The following is a 16,536-nucleotide window of genomic DNA, read 5'->3' on the forward strand; positions in this document are numbered from 1 at the left end:
TCCAATTAGCGAGGCAGTGGGCGATGTTACTCTTAACTATCGATTGTGAATTGAAACCACATTTCAATTCTCCCTTTAATGATTAGTGTTACCTAATCATTTGGGCTTCCACAAACCATGAGTGACACCTAGCAGTATGTCATGGTTACCCAAGCTAAGTAGAATTGGTTGGAGAACCTATCCAGTTACAATTACAATGCAATACGGTCCTTCTCTAATACAATACTCTTAATCACATTGTTTAAGTGATAGTTGGTTTCATGTCTACTATCCAATGTGATACTTTCCTATATGATTCCCTTGAATATGATTTGGAACAAACTTCCTAAGTCATATTCATTTGCTTTGGCCAAAGACTTTAGAATCATATCTTAGAGTATTCTCCCTCCACCATGGAAGGTTAGAGATCCCTTGTTGTACATTCATATGCCTACATGACTAGATAGCTTGACCCCAACAATGCCGTGGACACTCCAAAGGAATGCCGTTGACAGGATCAAAGATCAAGGACCTAACCATTAGACATCGATGATGCCTCAGGTCAAAGGACTACTTTGCATTTTGCAACCTTAGAGTTCATACATGACATGTATGTTCGAACTCTCTTTTGATCGTAGTTCAGTGTACTCGAGTACTCTTTCGAGCACCTATGTGTTTGTCTTAGTGTCCAACACCAAATGACTTGAGACTAGTTATACTCACGATTGAGTCAACATAACACATACTAGCCTTAGCGGATTGTCAATGCCCAATTAGCAATCCTATGGCTATGAACGTTTTAGGAATGAACATAAGAGAAAGGTCTCGATAATCTAACTCATTAGATCACTTATCTCTTAGAACAAATACATTCCTTGGATTCCCTTATTGCTTAAACACATGATACAAATAAATAGTGATTAACAATAAGATTGCCCTCCATTAAACATATAATAGTTTAACACAATAAGTATTCCAAAAAGCTATTACATCAAATGAGTGGCTTTGTGGGCATACTTCCAACATGTAGCATATTGTCTTGGTTTACTACTGCGGTGAACAGTTCAAGATCTTCCATATCCACTACGTCACCAAGTAAACCCGATATGTTTTCACTAGGGTAAGTTCAAGTCCAAAAGACACTTCACCCGATGCATATCATGACTATTCTCTCTCAGTTTTAGGCAGCCTAGTCATGCAGCCTAGTCACCCATTTGCATTTACATTTGCATTCAAATGTGGGGTCATTGTTGGAGTTTGAATGAAATTTCAACTCAAATGTGGGGTATTGTTGGAAATTTGAGTAGTTTGAGTAGAAATTTCCTTGTCCCACATTGGCCATTCCCAAAAGATTTTATCACTTTATAAGGTTTTGTCCTTTAAAGAAAGTGATTGGAGTAATAGGCCTGGAGACTAAAATTGGGCTCACCCTTGGGGTTGGGCTTTGGGGTGTAATAATTAATTGGTAATTAATATATAATTAATTATAATTAATATATAATTAATATATAATTAATATATATTTAATTGTCAAAAGATGGGCCTTGGGCATTGGGGCTCTAATAATTAAATTATTTAATTAATTATTTTTCGGATTTACTTAATTATTTTTTAATTAAATTCGAATTTAATTAATTAATTAATTTTTATGAAAAGACTCATCCTTTCAGATGAAGTCTGAGAGTTCTTTCTGAACACAGAGCAAAGCACCCTTCTGAAGAGATGTCTCCCAACAGTCACACCCCATTCTCATACCTGTTGCAAACAGGCATCTATCTGCTATATATTCATACATCTGCATAGCATTTAGAACACAGAAATAAAAACTTCATCTTCTACATTCATAAACCTTCTTACTGAGAGAACCACATTAATATTCGCCAGAAGTCTATTTTCCGGTTCTGGAATTTCTGACTTAGATCGTTGAATCCTGGTGGAACAGACGTCCGTAGAACTACAAGCACAGAGTAGGGACGAAATTTCTGTTTCAAGGACATTGCGGTACGCAAGCCTCGATCTTCAAGTTGTCTGTTTTATAATTCATATTCTAGTTTATATTCTGTTAGTTTCTATTGCATTTATTATTTATTAGCATATATAAATTATCACAGATTGTTGACTTATATCCAACATTACTTGATAAGTTTACCAAAATGAACAAAGAACTCTAATATCTTAGAATGCAACAAAAGGCAAGTGACACGTTGAAAAGAGAATTGAAAATAGGTTTAGAAATTGATCAGCATAAGAATAAAGGAAAAGAGGTTATTGAACCCATAGAATAAGAGGCTAATGAGCTCATAGAAAAAATTAAGATTGAACTCTTAGAAGAAGACATTGAAATGGAGCAACATCAAAATAGTGAGCAACATCAGGTTCTGAGTGACAAAGAAAAACAAGAAAAATATGGAAGTTTTCTTAGGAATATATCTTCAGATTTAATATTAGATGATATTTTATTAGGAGAAATTTAAAAAGCAAAATTAAGAATAATGCCACCAGATATGCAAAATGAGATCCTGAGCGGAGTATCACAGTTAGGAGTTACAATTACAATTACAATGTGCTTTGTATGAGTCAATCTTTGATCCAAAACCAGATATGAATATTATTACAAAGATGTATTCACCATATCTTTGTGATAGTACAGAGAATTGCATTTGTAAACCAGAAGTTAGCATAGCTATGGCTAGGATTAACATGAGAGATTTTAATCCATGACATTTTAGTTATGAGCATCAGAAAAAGCATAATGTGGTAAAAGTTACCCCTCCTTACTATTAGAGTTTGGTTATCTTGATAAAATATTCATTAACCGTATTTCCCAACTAGAATCATTTCTTGAAAAACTTATAAAAGTAGCAGAAGATTATCTGGAAAGGTGGAAAGAAATTTGCATAAGCTTTATTAGTAGTCCTCAAGATTGGTATGTACATATGCATAAGGACAAAGTTAGGCATATAGCCATGATTAATGAAGAGTCATTTAGACTATCCCCTATCTCCTCACATAGGTGGACTCTTCATACAAAGATATTTTAAAATTTAGAGGGATCCAAATGTTTGCTTTAGATGAGTTTGAAGATTTTAGATATGACATGGTACTAGTAGCAGAAGAAGAAGAGATGTTTATTTACAGCAAGACAAGGATCAGTCATCAGCTTTATTGGAAGCCCCAAAATTTCAAAGAAGAAACAGCAGAAATATACTACAAGGTGAAAGAAGATAGAGAAAGAGATGCAGAGCTAGTAGAATGCGATGAATAGTACTGGAATAATTTGACGGAAGAAGAGCTGCACAACATAGACAACATGATGGAAGCTTAAAGAGCTAGCTGTAAATTAGCATAAGTTTAATAGCATAATGTAAAATAATGTATTCCCAGATAGAAATGTCAACATCATTGTGGATCCCGCTGTAATGGCATAAGAGTAAATAAAGAAAAGAGCCCGATCCATTATAGACTTTGCATACACAAAATGTCTTTTTGATTAAGAATGAATAGTGCCACACCATTTTCGTTAAAACTCCCTTTTATTTAACCTTGGAGAAACCATATAATATTTTGAAGCTCAAATTCTTTTTTCACTTTATTTTCAACTACAAAACTATTTATGTGGCTCAAGTGTGACCCATTGTTGTTGAGATGTGTGCTGTCATGTGCTAAAATGTTTGGAAAATCATATTTTTGAATTTAAAATTCTCTTTTTAAGATAGAAAAATAAAACTTTACCAATTTTGTTTTCGGACGTGGCAGACATCTTAGCAACAATGGTACTTATTTGTGTCACGTAAATTGTTTAGTAGATTTATTCACAGATTTTGACAATAGTCGACAAGTATGAAACAGTTCCATCTTAGTGGATTAAGTGGCAACAGTTGAATTTCAAAAAATTTAGTGATACGCGAGTTGAATTTCAAAATATACTGAAGTAAATAAGCAAAAAATAAACTCTTTTGTAGTTTGAAATTTTAATGAAAGGAGAAACTTACTAATTTTTGGTCTAGTGGCTGTGTTAGCTTCTCAATGAGTCACTGTTAAAAGATGTCTCAAACCCTGAAATTTTCCGTCTAACAAAAATGTATGAATACTAATTAGTTTAGTAGGCGTTGATCTCTCCATTCGTTTTTGTATGTAGGGGTAGACATACAATTACCAGTATGACTATTGTGATTCCCATTACAAGAGTCAAAATAGGAACAAGAACTTAGAGAATTTCATAAACTTCTTTTAAAAATTCTAATATAGAAAAATAATCAATATTTTGTATTTCTTGTGTATCAATTATCATTTCAACGATCCACTTCTTGTAAACAACTTCTTGGTGATGGTACATGTAAATATCTCTGGTTGCGAAAATGATAAAGGTACTTTGTCATAAGCCAACTTAACAAATTTGGAATGAAATAGACGAAACATGGTCAAACACGATGAAATGTGAATTTCAATGGAGTTAAGTTACGACATTTTTACTTTCAAGAGACAAAATAAGACTCGAGTTTTCTTTCGGGGCAAACGAGTCATTAAACCTTCAAGTTTTGGAGGGTAAATAGGCTTGGAAAGTTTAAGTTAATGTTATGATACGTTTTACCAATTCCATTCCCTATATATTCCATGATTGTAGGCTTTTGACTCTCATGGTGTTGGCCTATATCTCTTTTGTTTTCATATTCCTTCGGCTTTAACCTCAAGAGATCAAGAGAGAAAGAAGAACAATTTTGACAAGAGAGGAGGCTCCATCAAGGATGTATAATTCCATGCATATTTCGCAGGTTCGATACCTTTTATTACTAATTGTTTTCTAATAAACACATTGTGTTATGGTCACTTGTATTTTTTTTATTTATTAGGGTTAAACTTGGTTGTTTAGCATATCATCATAATCACATGCTTTGCTATTCACCTTCCATTCCAATTTTTTTTTATTGGTTTGTGTTTCCATCCGTTTTGAAGTAAAATTTTCATTCTATGTGATTGTGACAATACGTGACCTGCTAACACGATCAATTCACTCAAATTACAAAATGTGGTGGCTGACAAATCTTTATACTTAAGAGAGGATTTAATGTTTCCATTCTTAAGAGAGAATCCATCATTTACGGTCATTTGATTTGGTGTATACATCCCAATTTCTAATCTTTTACCCGTTAGCATCTTACAAAGTTAGTTTTAACCCCCTTCACTACGGCCGAATATTTTCGAGATGTAATTAGTCACGTATCATAATTTCAATAGATCAATAAATCATGGGTAAATTGCATAGCAGCCTCTTAGGTTTGAGGTTTATTACAATCTCATACAACATCTTTAAAACATTTCACTTTCATACCTCACCTACTATTTTATTTCAATATAGTACATCCGTTACATTTTCCATCCATTGATCCGCTAAGAGTTGACGTGGTTGCCAAATTTGTGTCATGTGGCAAAAAAAATAATTTTTTATTCATTTAAAATTAATTAATTAAAAAAAGTTATTTATATATATAAAAAAAAACCCATAACCCATCTTCTTCCCCGACCCTTCCCCCTTCCCTGCAACCTAAACCCCCCATCCCACCCTACCCCACCCCCACCTCCCTTGCAACCCCCCCCCCCAACCGAACCTCCTTCGTCTTCCACTTGACCCTCCATCTCTTCAACTCTCCAAAACCATCAGGGCACCACCCTTCCCAATCCCTAAAACCCATCTTCCCTGACCCACCTTCGCCCCTTTCCTCCACTCTCATCAACGTCGGTCGATTAAGCAAATTCAAGCTGAACCCACCAATAAAAACACAAAAAATACAAAACCCATTTCAGATAAAGCATGACACACCCCGACCCGAATCAGGGCATGCTGACCTTCACGTGAGGGTGATGTAGCCATGTACACAGTGCAGAAGCAATAATGATAATAGAGAATATGAATAAATGAAAACCAACTCATAAGAGTACTAGTTAAGACAAGTGCTAGAATATGTGTGAATACACAATTAGAGCGTAAGTAGCCTAAGTTCAGTCCAGAAAACAAGTACTAATTAAACAACACCCAAAGATGCCCTACATTTACGATAGTCTGTCATAACCTCCAATCAATCATTGTGAGCCACCAATGAACAAGCTTATCTAAAACCTGGAGGGGCGCAAAACAGAAAGTGTGAGTGGGCAAAAACAAAGCTTGTCAAAACCATTGCATTTGTCAAATGCTCTAACCCTTCGCCGTAAAGCATATGAAATTTTCCCAGAAATAGAATATATATTCAAATCATGCCTCATATATCCATATTCATAAGTATGCCATGCCAAAAATATAAAACAGAATAAGTAACTAAGGTGAAATTATGGAAAATAACATATTAGCCGGAACCCCTGCAGAGGTCTGTACAACTGAATTCATAGCTCATTAGTCAATCTAGCCGGAGTCACCGCAAGTGACCTATACGGCACTACACTGCACACGAGTCGGAACCATTATAAGGATCTGTACGACAAGACTGGGTGTAATATAGTTATGCTCAATGCTACGCTCTCATGATAGTTGTGCGATAAATCGTTAGTCACCTACGAGTTGGAACCACCTATAATGGTCTATACAACAAGACTGTGCACCTAAATTGGATCCACTGTGAGCATATGGTGCGGGAGGTGACATCATAAACAGGCATGTACCATATCTCTGGTTAAATCACAATCACCTGGGGTGCAGGTTTATGAGCACTCAATCACGTCTCCCATTATCAATATCTCATATAACAAAACATAACTCACCTGGTACTTACCTGAGCGTCCATAACACCAAGTCATATGCTGAATATAAATTTATATGCATGGCATTTCAAAGCATACTTTCATTTAAACACATTTTCTGGGAAAATATCAAGTATATAAATATATACTGAAAACCAAAAGCCCACTCACTAGTATGTCGAAGGGTCGTAGCCCCCGAGTCGCCCTTGACTGTGCTCGTCCTCGGGATAGGTCTCACCTATATGTGAAATAACTAAATAAACGTTATTTAAAGCACATAGACAAAACTAGTTAATAACTTCTCATACATTGCTCAAATGGGATGTTTGAATATACCAACGTGATCTACACAACCTCACGAACATCCCTATATTTTTAGAAAACTTTTCCGATGCCCCACGTGCCGGCAAGGGCACGGCCAGACGCGCCCCCATGCGCGGGTAACCCTGACGTAATCCTAATTGCCGTTAGGAATATTCCGTTAAAATGCAATAGAAACCATTAAATCTACCTGACGGCGTCAGAATATTCCATTAACTTTGACGGAATATTCTATCTTCGTCTCCGATTAGCTTAGCTGGTCGCCGTTGCTGTCGCCATCCGCCAAAAACTGGAAAAATATGTAAACCCTCATATCTCTCTCATTATTGCACCAAATTTCACGAAATCTTCACCAAAATGAAGCTTACAACATAAGGAACAAAACCTTACCAATTTTGGGACATGAAATCCTCGAGAATTCACCGGAGATTCTTTGATAATCTGGCAAAACTTTGAACTCGTCGATCTCGACTTCCCGACTTCCAATTCACCTAGTTTTTCTTCTCCGAGCTTCGTGGAGAAATCCTAAAGCTTCCAAGAAGCTCAAAAACCATTAAAACCTTCACATTTACGTGTGCATGAACAGTGCACCAAAATTGAGTATATCGAGTTCTCGGGTTTCGAAGGTTTCACGACCAGAAAAAGATATGGTTGAGCTTGTGACGATGAGATGAAGATGATGATGGTAACTACGAGCTCGATCCGTGACGGGAAGTAAAGCTTCAAGGTTGTCCGTACAACTTGTATGGAAGATAGAAGAAATCCGAGAGGGAAGAGAGAGAGTCAACAGGAGAGATAGATAGTGTGTGTGTGTGGTCCACGTGGGTCACCAACCAAAACCAAAGAAAATACCATCTAAGTCCTAATTGGTTCCAAAATAATAAGACTTAGCACTAATTGGTCCAAAATCTAACCTACCATACCACCACACAAAACATCCAAGGGTATATAAGTAATTTCACGTCATCGAAAATAAATATTTCTGGACAGGCTGTCACAATCTACCCTCCTTAAGAAAATTTCATCTTCGAAATTTATACACAACAAATATATCATCTAATAGTCATAAAACAAGCGTGGATACATCTCTCATTCGATCCTCTGTCTCCTAAGTAGCCTCTTCCACTGAGTGATTTCTCCATAAAACTTTCACCAGGGGCACGGTTTTATTTCTCAGAACCTTATATTTCCAATCCAAAATAGTCACTGGCTCCTCGTCGTAAGTCAAATCTGAATTAATTTCCAATGGTTGAGGAGGTATCACATGTGAAGGATTTGAGACATAATGTCGAAGCATAGAAACATGAAACACATCATGCACTTTGGACAACTCTGGAGGCAACTCAAGCCTGTAAGCAACTTCACCGACTTGCTCGGTGATTCGATACGGTCCGATGTACCTAGGGCTTAGCTTACCCTTTTTCCCAAACTGTACCACACCTCTCCACAGTGACAACTTTAAAAATACCCAATCGCCAACTTTATACACTCTATCAGTAGCATGCTTGTCTGCTAGACTCTTCTAACGATTCTAGGCCACTTTTAGGTTAGACTTAATTACTTGAATATTCTGAGTAGTTTCATCCACAATCTTCGGGCCTACCAAAACTCTTTCACTAACTTCTGACCAGCATAATGACGTTCGACAAGACTTGCCAGAGAGTGCCTCAAAATGTGCTATACCAATACTCGAATGGTAACTGTTGTTGTAGGCGAATTCCATCAAATCCAAACAATCATGCCAACCATCGCCTAACTGCAGCACTGAAGATCTCAGCATATCCTCTAATGTCTGAATAGTCCTCTCAGATTGCCCATCTGTCTGAGGATGATATGCCGTACTATAAAGTAATCTCGTACCAAGAGCTTCATGGAACGCTACCCAGAACTTAAAAGTGAATCTAGGATCCCAATCTGAGATAATATCAACTGGAACACCATGGTACTTCACAAACTTCGATATGAATAACTTTCCTAATCGGCTTAATGAGAATTTCTCCCTTACTGGAATAAAATGTGCTGACTTAGTAAGCCGATCAACTATCACCCAAATTCCATCATATCCATTTTGTGTACGAGGAAGTTTATATACAAAATCCATGGTAATATTTTCCCATTTCCACTTTGGAATGGGAAGTGGCTGCATCAACCCAAACGACTTCTTGCTTTCATCTTTAACCTACTGACAAATGGCACACCTCCTGGATGCATTGCATATGCCGAAATATGTGCTTCATCAAGGATTTCTTTCTTTAACTTTGCATTATTCGGCACATACATTCTGTTCTCTTGCATAAGCATGCCATTAGTTTCTTGAATTCTAAAATCTTTCTTCTTGCCTCAACTTTTTGCCTGAATTATTTCTTGGGTCTTTTCATCATTCATTTGAGCCTCGAGTACTCGATCAATTAATATTGGTTTGACCTGGAAATTAGCTAGTAAAGCTTCCTTTTTATCTTCCAATCCTAACTTCACTCTAGTGGAGATCAAATATGCAAGAAGAGGAACATGACAAGCATAAATGGCATTAAGCCTAACTAGAGTCTTCCTACTAAGTGCATCTGCTACCACATTCGCACGACCAGGGTGATACTCAATCGTGCAATCATAATCACTTAGTAATTCTATCCATCTTCGCTGACGAAGATTAAGATCCCTCTGAGTAAAAAGATACTGAAGACTCTTATGATCTATGAAGATCTTACATTTCTCACCATAAAGATAATGTCTCCAAATCCTCAGAGCAAAGATGATCGCCACTAATTCAAGATCATGAGTAGGATAATTCATCTCATGAGGCTTCAATTGGTGTGACGCATAAGCAATCACCCTACCATGCTGCATCAACACACATCCCAACCCATTCAAGGAAGCGTCACTGTAGACTTCAAAATCACCACTATCGTGGTGCACGAGTGAGACAATACTTTAACTGTTGAAAACTTTGTTCACAATTATCATCCCACTCAAACTTAACATCTTTCCTGGTTAACCTCGTTAAGGGTAATGCAATAACTGAGAAATCTTTAACAAATCGTCTGTAATAGCCTGCTAAGCCAAGAAAACTCCGTACCTCAGTGATGGTTCGTGGTTGTTCCTAATTCTCCACAGCTGTTATCTTTTGAAGATCCACTCGAATACCTTGAGCTGATATAACATGTCCCAAAAATGCCACTTGATCTAACCAGAATTGGCATTTGCTAAACTTAGCATATAACTGGTGTTCCCTCAAACTTTTCAACACCAATTTAAGATGTCTAACATGCTCTGCTCTAGACTTAGAGTATACCAGAATATCATCAATGAAGACAATGACAAACCTGTCTAAATATGATTGGAATACTCGATTCATTAAATCCATGAAAGCTGCTGGTGCATTAGTTAACCCGAATGGCATCACAAGAAACTCATAATGACCATATCAAGTCCTGAAAGCTGTTTTAGGGACATCTTCACTTTTAATCTTCAACTGGTAGTAACCAGACCTCAAGTCAATCTTAGAGAACACACAGACACCTCGGAGTTGATAAAACAAATCATCTATATGTGGCAACGGATAACGGTTCTTAATTGTTACCCGATTCAATTGTATGTAATCAATGCATAGCCTCAAAGTTCAGTCTTTCTTCCTCATGAATAAAACTGGAGCTCCCTAGGGTGAAGTACTAGGCTGAATAAATCCCTTATCAACCAATTCCGGCAACTGAATATTTAATTCCCTCAACTCAGCAGGAGCCATTCGATAAGGAGTCAAAGATATATGATCCGTATCTGGAAGCAAATCAATAGCGAACTCTACGTCTCTATCTGGCGGTAATCCATGCAAATCATCAGGGAACACATCTAGAAAATGCCTGACCACACACACATTCTCTGCACTACTAGGAGCATTATCATTCAACACCACATGAGCCAAACATCCCTGACAACCCTTCGACAACAATCTTTTGGCTTTCAAGGCAGAAATAACACCATGCCTCACCCCGCTAGGCTCTCCTACAAACGTAACCTCAAGTAATCCAGGACGATGAAAAATAACTGTTTTCCCATAGCAGTCTGTATTAGCACGATTGTAGTGTAACCAATCTGTGCCCAAAATCACATCAAAATCAACAATGTCTAACGGAATAAGGTTAGCTAGCATAACAACATCTTCCACCATCACTGGACATCCTGGATATACCTGATCAACATAACATCTCTCCCTTCTAGGGATAGAAAATTCTAAATCATATCCTAGGGGTGTAGAATGAGGTTGCGTCACTTGAGCAAATGTATGAGAAACAATAGAATGCGAAGCACCACAATCAATTAATACTTTAGCAAAATGACCAAGAATGTTCAACATACCCATGATTAAATCAGGATTGTTCTGAGCATCTTACAGTGTCATGTTATGGATACGTCCCTGATCTTGTTGTCGTCCACCACGACCTCTGTTAACATGAATACCTCATCCTTGTCTTGGCTGACCCGATTGCCTCGAAGATCCTACATTGTTAGTAGCAATCTCTACTTGCTAGGGCTACCCTCCTTGGTACCACTGGGATCCACCTGCTGAATGTGGCCGGTATGGCATAGAACCTCCTTGATACTGAAGGTAACCACCCTGATAATGAAGGTCTTGCTAATACTGATATTGCCCTGTAGTATAAGGAGTGGCGTCACCCTGATAATGATAAGTACCTCCATGATCAGTTTAGGCGTAACCACTGGGTCCTGAAACTTGCTGGGTCGATGCATGTGGTGGTAAGGAAGGCTGTTGGGGCCTCTGCTAATTCTGAGGGCAATGTGCAGCCCTATGCCCCATCTATCCACAAGTATAGCATCCACTGTTGCCTTTTCTACACTCCCAAAAATGCCTATTATTACATCTGCGGCATAAAGGAGCACCTAAACCACCACCAAAATCCCTCTGCCTTTGAAATCTAGGGCCTCCAGAAAATATACCACCTCTCATATGAACATTAGAGCTCAAACCTCAACTAGAAGAGCTGGAACTGACACCGTTTCTCTTAAAACTCTGGGTCGTACAAGGCCCCTGAGAAGATTGACCTTTAACTTTATCATCATTTCTTTGATTTCCATATTTTTCTTCTTCCTCCTCACTCTCACTAGACATATTTTCTGAATCCTCAATCCGCAGTAAAACCTCATAAAACTCCTGGTAAGTGGCACAGGGAGTCGATGTCGATATAGAATGCCATTTCTTTTTAGTACCCAACATGAAACGACGAAGCATCTCAACTGGATTAGCAGCTACCTTCGGATCATAATGAGATAAATTAGTAAACCTTCTGTAATACTTATTCGCCGTCATCTTTCCTTGTTTTAGATGCGTAAATTCTTGTTTTTTGCGATCTATATACTCTGGAGGAACGGATCTTTTTTGAAACAACTGCTTAAACACTTCCCAATCAGCTACTGCTTCTGGTGGCATCTGATAAGATCCTGTCTCCACCAAGATACAAGATGCTCTCCTAAAAACTAGGTAGTCGTTTCAACCTATCTATCAAGAAGAAGGCTCCCCTGACTCTGCATCATAAGAAAAGTTTTCTCGACATGATTAAAACCACTTCTCCTCTCCCTTATGTCCTTCATTACCCATGAAATGATTCAGCTTTAGATTATACACAGTCTCAAAAGGTGTCATTTGAGGAGGACGGAGCGAAGACTGAATGGCATTAGCTATAGCTTCCCTTAACTGAGCAATATCAGGGAAACTAGGCTCAGCTGAGTGACGTGGCTCTTTACGAGGTGGCATAGTTCTGACAGAAGACACCATAATGATTAGAATATTCACGAGATATACAGGACTGCTAAACCTAGGCTCTGATCCAAACTATCATATCTCGGGCTCGACTCCACCGTAGCACAATATTGTCCGCTTTGGACCCTGACCACGCCTTCATGGTTTTGTTTCTGGGAACTCAGACCAGAACTTCCTAGTGGGTCACCCATCATGGGAGTGTTCTCGTGCACTACTCGCTTAACTTCCGAGTTCCAATAAACTCCGAAGCCAGTGAGCTCCCAAAAGGCCTCGTGCTAGGTAGGGATGTGAATATACATAAAAGGATCACTCCCCTGGGCGATGTGGGATCTTACAATACAACTCATCCCGAAATATTTATTTTCAACGGCATGAAATTACTTATATACCCTTGGACATTTTGTATGGTGGTGTGGTAGGTTAGATTTTGGACCAATTAGTGCTAAGTCTTATTATTTTGGAAACAATTAGGACTTAGATGGTATTTTCTTTGGTTTTGGTTGGTGACCCACGTGGACCACACACACACACACTATCTCTCTCTCTTGTTGACTCTTTCTCTTCCCTATCAGATTTCTTCAATCTTTCGTACAAGTCGTACGGACAATCTTGAAGCTTCACTTCCCGTCACGGATCGAGCTCGTAGTTACCATCATCATCTTCATCTCATCGTCACAAGCTCAACCATACCCTTTTCTGGTCGTGAAACCTTCGAAACCTAAGAACCCGAGATACTCAGTTTTGGTGCACTGTTCATGCACAGGTAAATGTGAAGGTTTCAGTGGTTTTTGAGCTCTAGGAAGCTTTAGGACTTCTCCACGAGGCTTGGAGAAGAAAAACTAGGTGAATTGGACGTCGGGAAGTCGAGATCGACGAGTTCAAAGTTTGGCCGGATTATCGAAGGATCTTTGGCGAATTCTCGAGGATTTCAGGTTCCAAAATTGGTAAGGTTTTGTTCCTTATGTTGTAAGCTTCATTTTGGTGAAGTTTTCATGGAATTTGGTGCAATAATGAGAAAGATATGAGGTTTTATATATTCTTCTAGTTTCCGGCAGACGACGACGGCGACGACAATGGCGACTGGCTAAGCTAATCGGAGAAGAAGATAGAATATTCTGTCAAAGTTGACGGAATATTCTGATGCCGTTAGGTAGATTTAACGATTTTTGTTGCTTTTTAACGGAATATTCCTAACGGCAGTTAGGATTACATCAGGGTTACCCGCGAGTAGGGATGCGTCTGGCCGTGCCCTTGTTGGCGCGTGGCAGCGCATGGGGCGTCAGAATTTTTTTCTAAAAATATAGGGATGTTTGTGAGGTTGTGTAAATCACGTTGGTATATTCAAACATCCCATTTGAGCAATGTATGAGAAGTTATTAACTAGTTTTGTCTATGTGTTTTAAATAACGTTTATTTAGTTATTTCGCATATAGGTGAGACCTATCCCGAGGACGAGTGCAGTCAAGGGCGACTTGGGGGCTACAACCTTTCGACATACCAGTGAGTGGGCTTTTGGTTTTCAGTATATATTTATATACTTGATATTTTCCCAGAAAATGTATTTAAATGAAAGTATGCTTTGAAATGCCATGCATATAAATTTATATTAAGCATATGAATTAGTATATGATGCATAATATGAATTGGTGATGTGGACGCTTAGGTAAGTACCAGGTGAGTTATGTTTTATTATATGAGATATTGATAATGGGAGACGTGATTGAGAGCTCATCAACTTGCATCCCGGGTGATTGTGATTTAGCCAAAGATATAGTACATGCATGTTTATGATGTCACCTCCCATACCATATGCTCACATTGGATCCAATTTAGGTGCACAATCTTGTCGTACAGACCATTATAGGTGGTTCTGACTCATAGGTGACTAGTGATTTATTGCACAGCTATCATGAGAGCGTAGCATTGAGCATAACTATATTATACCCAGTCTTGTCGTACAAATCCTTACAATGGTTCCGACTCGTGTGCAGTGTAGTACCGTATAGGTCACTTGCGGTGACTTCGGCTAGATTGACTAATGAGCTATGAATTCAGCCGTACAGACCTCTGCAAGGGTTCTAGCTAATATGTTATTTTCCATGAATATAATTTCACCTGAGTTACTTATTCTGTTTTATATTTTTGGCATGGCATACTTATGAATATGGTTATGTGAAGCATGATTTGAATATATATATATTCAATTTCTGGGAAAATTTTACATGTTTTACGGCGAAGGGTTACATCATTTGACAAATGAAATGGTTTTGACAAGCTTTGTTTTTGCCCACTCACACTTTCTGTTTTACGCTTCTCCAGGTTTTAAATAAGCTTGTTCATTGGTGGCTCACGAGGATTGATTGCAGGTTCTGACAGACTATCACAAATGTAGGGTATCTTTGGATGTCGTTTAATTAGTACTTGTTTTTTGGACTGAACTTAGGCTACTTATGCTCTGATTGTGTATTCACACATATTCTAGCACTTGTCTTAACTTGTACTCTTATGAGTTGGTTTTTATTTATTTGTATTCTCTATTATCATTATTGCTTCTGTACTGTGCACATAGCTACGTCACCCTCACGTGACGGCCAACATGCCCTGATTTGGATCGGGGTGTGTCAGTTTGTAATCAGAGCCAATCCCTGGCTGGAAGTGTGCCGACGAGGGCTTTAGGCCCCTTAAGAGGGGTGGATTATAAGATCTGACATCGCCCAAGGGAGTGATCCTTATATGTATATTCTCATCCCTACCTAGCACGAGGCCTTTTGGGAACTCACTGGTTTCAGAGTTCATTAGAACTCGAAAGTTAAGCAAGTAGCGCAAGAGAGCACTCCCATGATGGGTGACCCACTGGGAAGTTCTGGTCTAAGTTCCCAGAAACAAAATCGTGAAGGCGTGGTCGAGGCCCAAAGCGGATAATATCGTGCTACGGTGGAGTCAAGCTCGGGATGTGGTGGGGGCCCAGGCCGGGATGTGACAAAGCATGTTTGCTCCAAATAAATCAAAATAAAATTCAAAAATTCAAAAACTTGAAAAAAGAAATGGAATTTAGGGGAGTGAATCGAACTAGAGGGGGCACTTAAGCTCGAGACCCAGTTTCTGGAAATGGAGAACCCACGGGTTCATCATCGACCTGGTACTGTTACTGCCGCTGCATTTTTGGTTAGAGTTTGCATCCACCATTGAAACGGAGCTTCGGAAACTCTGAGAGAGTTGCAGAGAGAACTAAAAAGTGAGTTCTTCGAGATGAGCTTGAAGTATTTAGTTGTCTTTGCAGATGTTGTGTTGGAATGGCGAAGGACACTTGTACAGGCGCGAAGGCAGCAGTTCGGGAAAGAGTGCAATTAGAGAGAATGAGGGAAGGGGTTGAAAGATGTGAGGTTGAAATCAGAGTCAAAGTCCAAGTCTCCGATTTGGTCCAAGGACTAGGTGGGGAGTGAGCAGTTGAAGAGTGTTGAGGTGAGGAAAAATGAGACGGAGGTAGAGGTTGAAGAGATTCAGGGTGAAGAGAGTGGAGGAGAGGGGAGAAGGTGGGGGTGGGGGTGGGGTGGGATGAGGGGTTTAGGTTGCAGGGAAGAGGGAAAGGTAGGGGAAGAAGATGGGTTATGGGTTTTTTTTTTTTCCTAAATAACTTTTTTAATTAATTAATTTTAAATGAATAAATTTTTTTTTTTGCCACGTGGCACAAATTTGGCAGCCATGTGGCACAACTGTGGCAACCATGTTAGCTTTTA

The 16,536-nt window shown here is 38.7% G+C and overlaps 1 long non-coding RNA gene across 1 annotated transcript; it reads left to right on the plus strand.

The window, feature by feature from the left end:
• The first annotated feature begins 4,617 nt into the window (after nucleotides 1-4,617).
• Nucleotides 4,618-15,339, plus strand: LOC114822150 (uncharacterized). Its single transcript, XR_011576888.1, has 3 exons — nucleotides 4,618-4,751; nucleotides 14,233-14,299; nucleotides 15,119-15,339. It is a non-coding gene; the product is annotated as an uncharacterized lncRNA (long non-coding RNA).
• The last annotated feature ends 1,197 nt before the right edge of the window (nucleotides 15,340-16,536 follow it).

This window comes from Malus domestica, chromosome 16 (assembly GCF_042453785.1).
Source record: "Malus domestica chromosome 16, GDT2T_hap1".
Classification (NCBI taxonomy): Eukaryota; Viridiplantae; Streptophyta; class Magnoliopsida; order Rosales; family Rosaceae; genus Malus; species Malus domestica.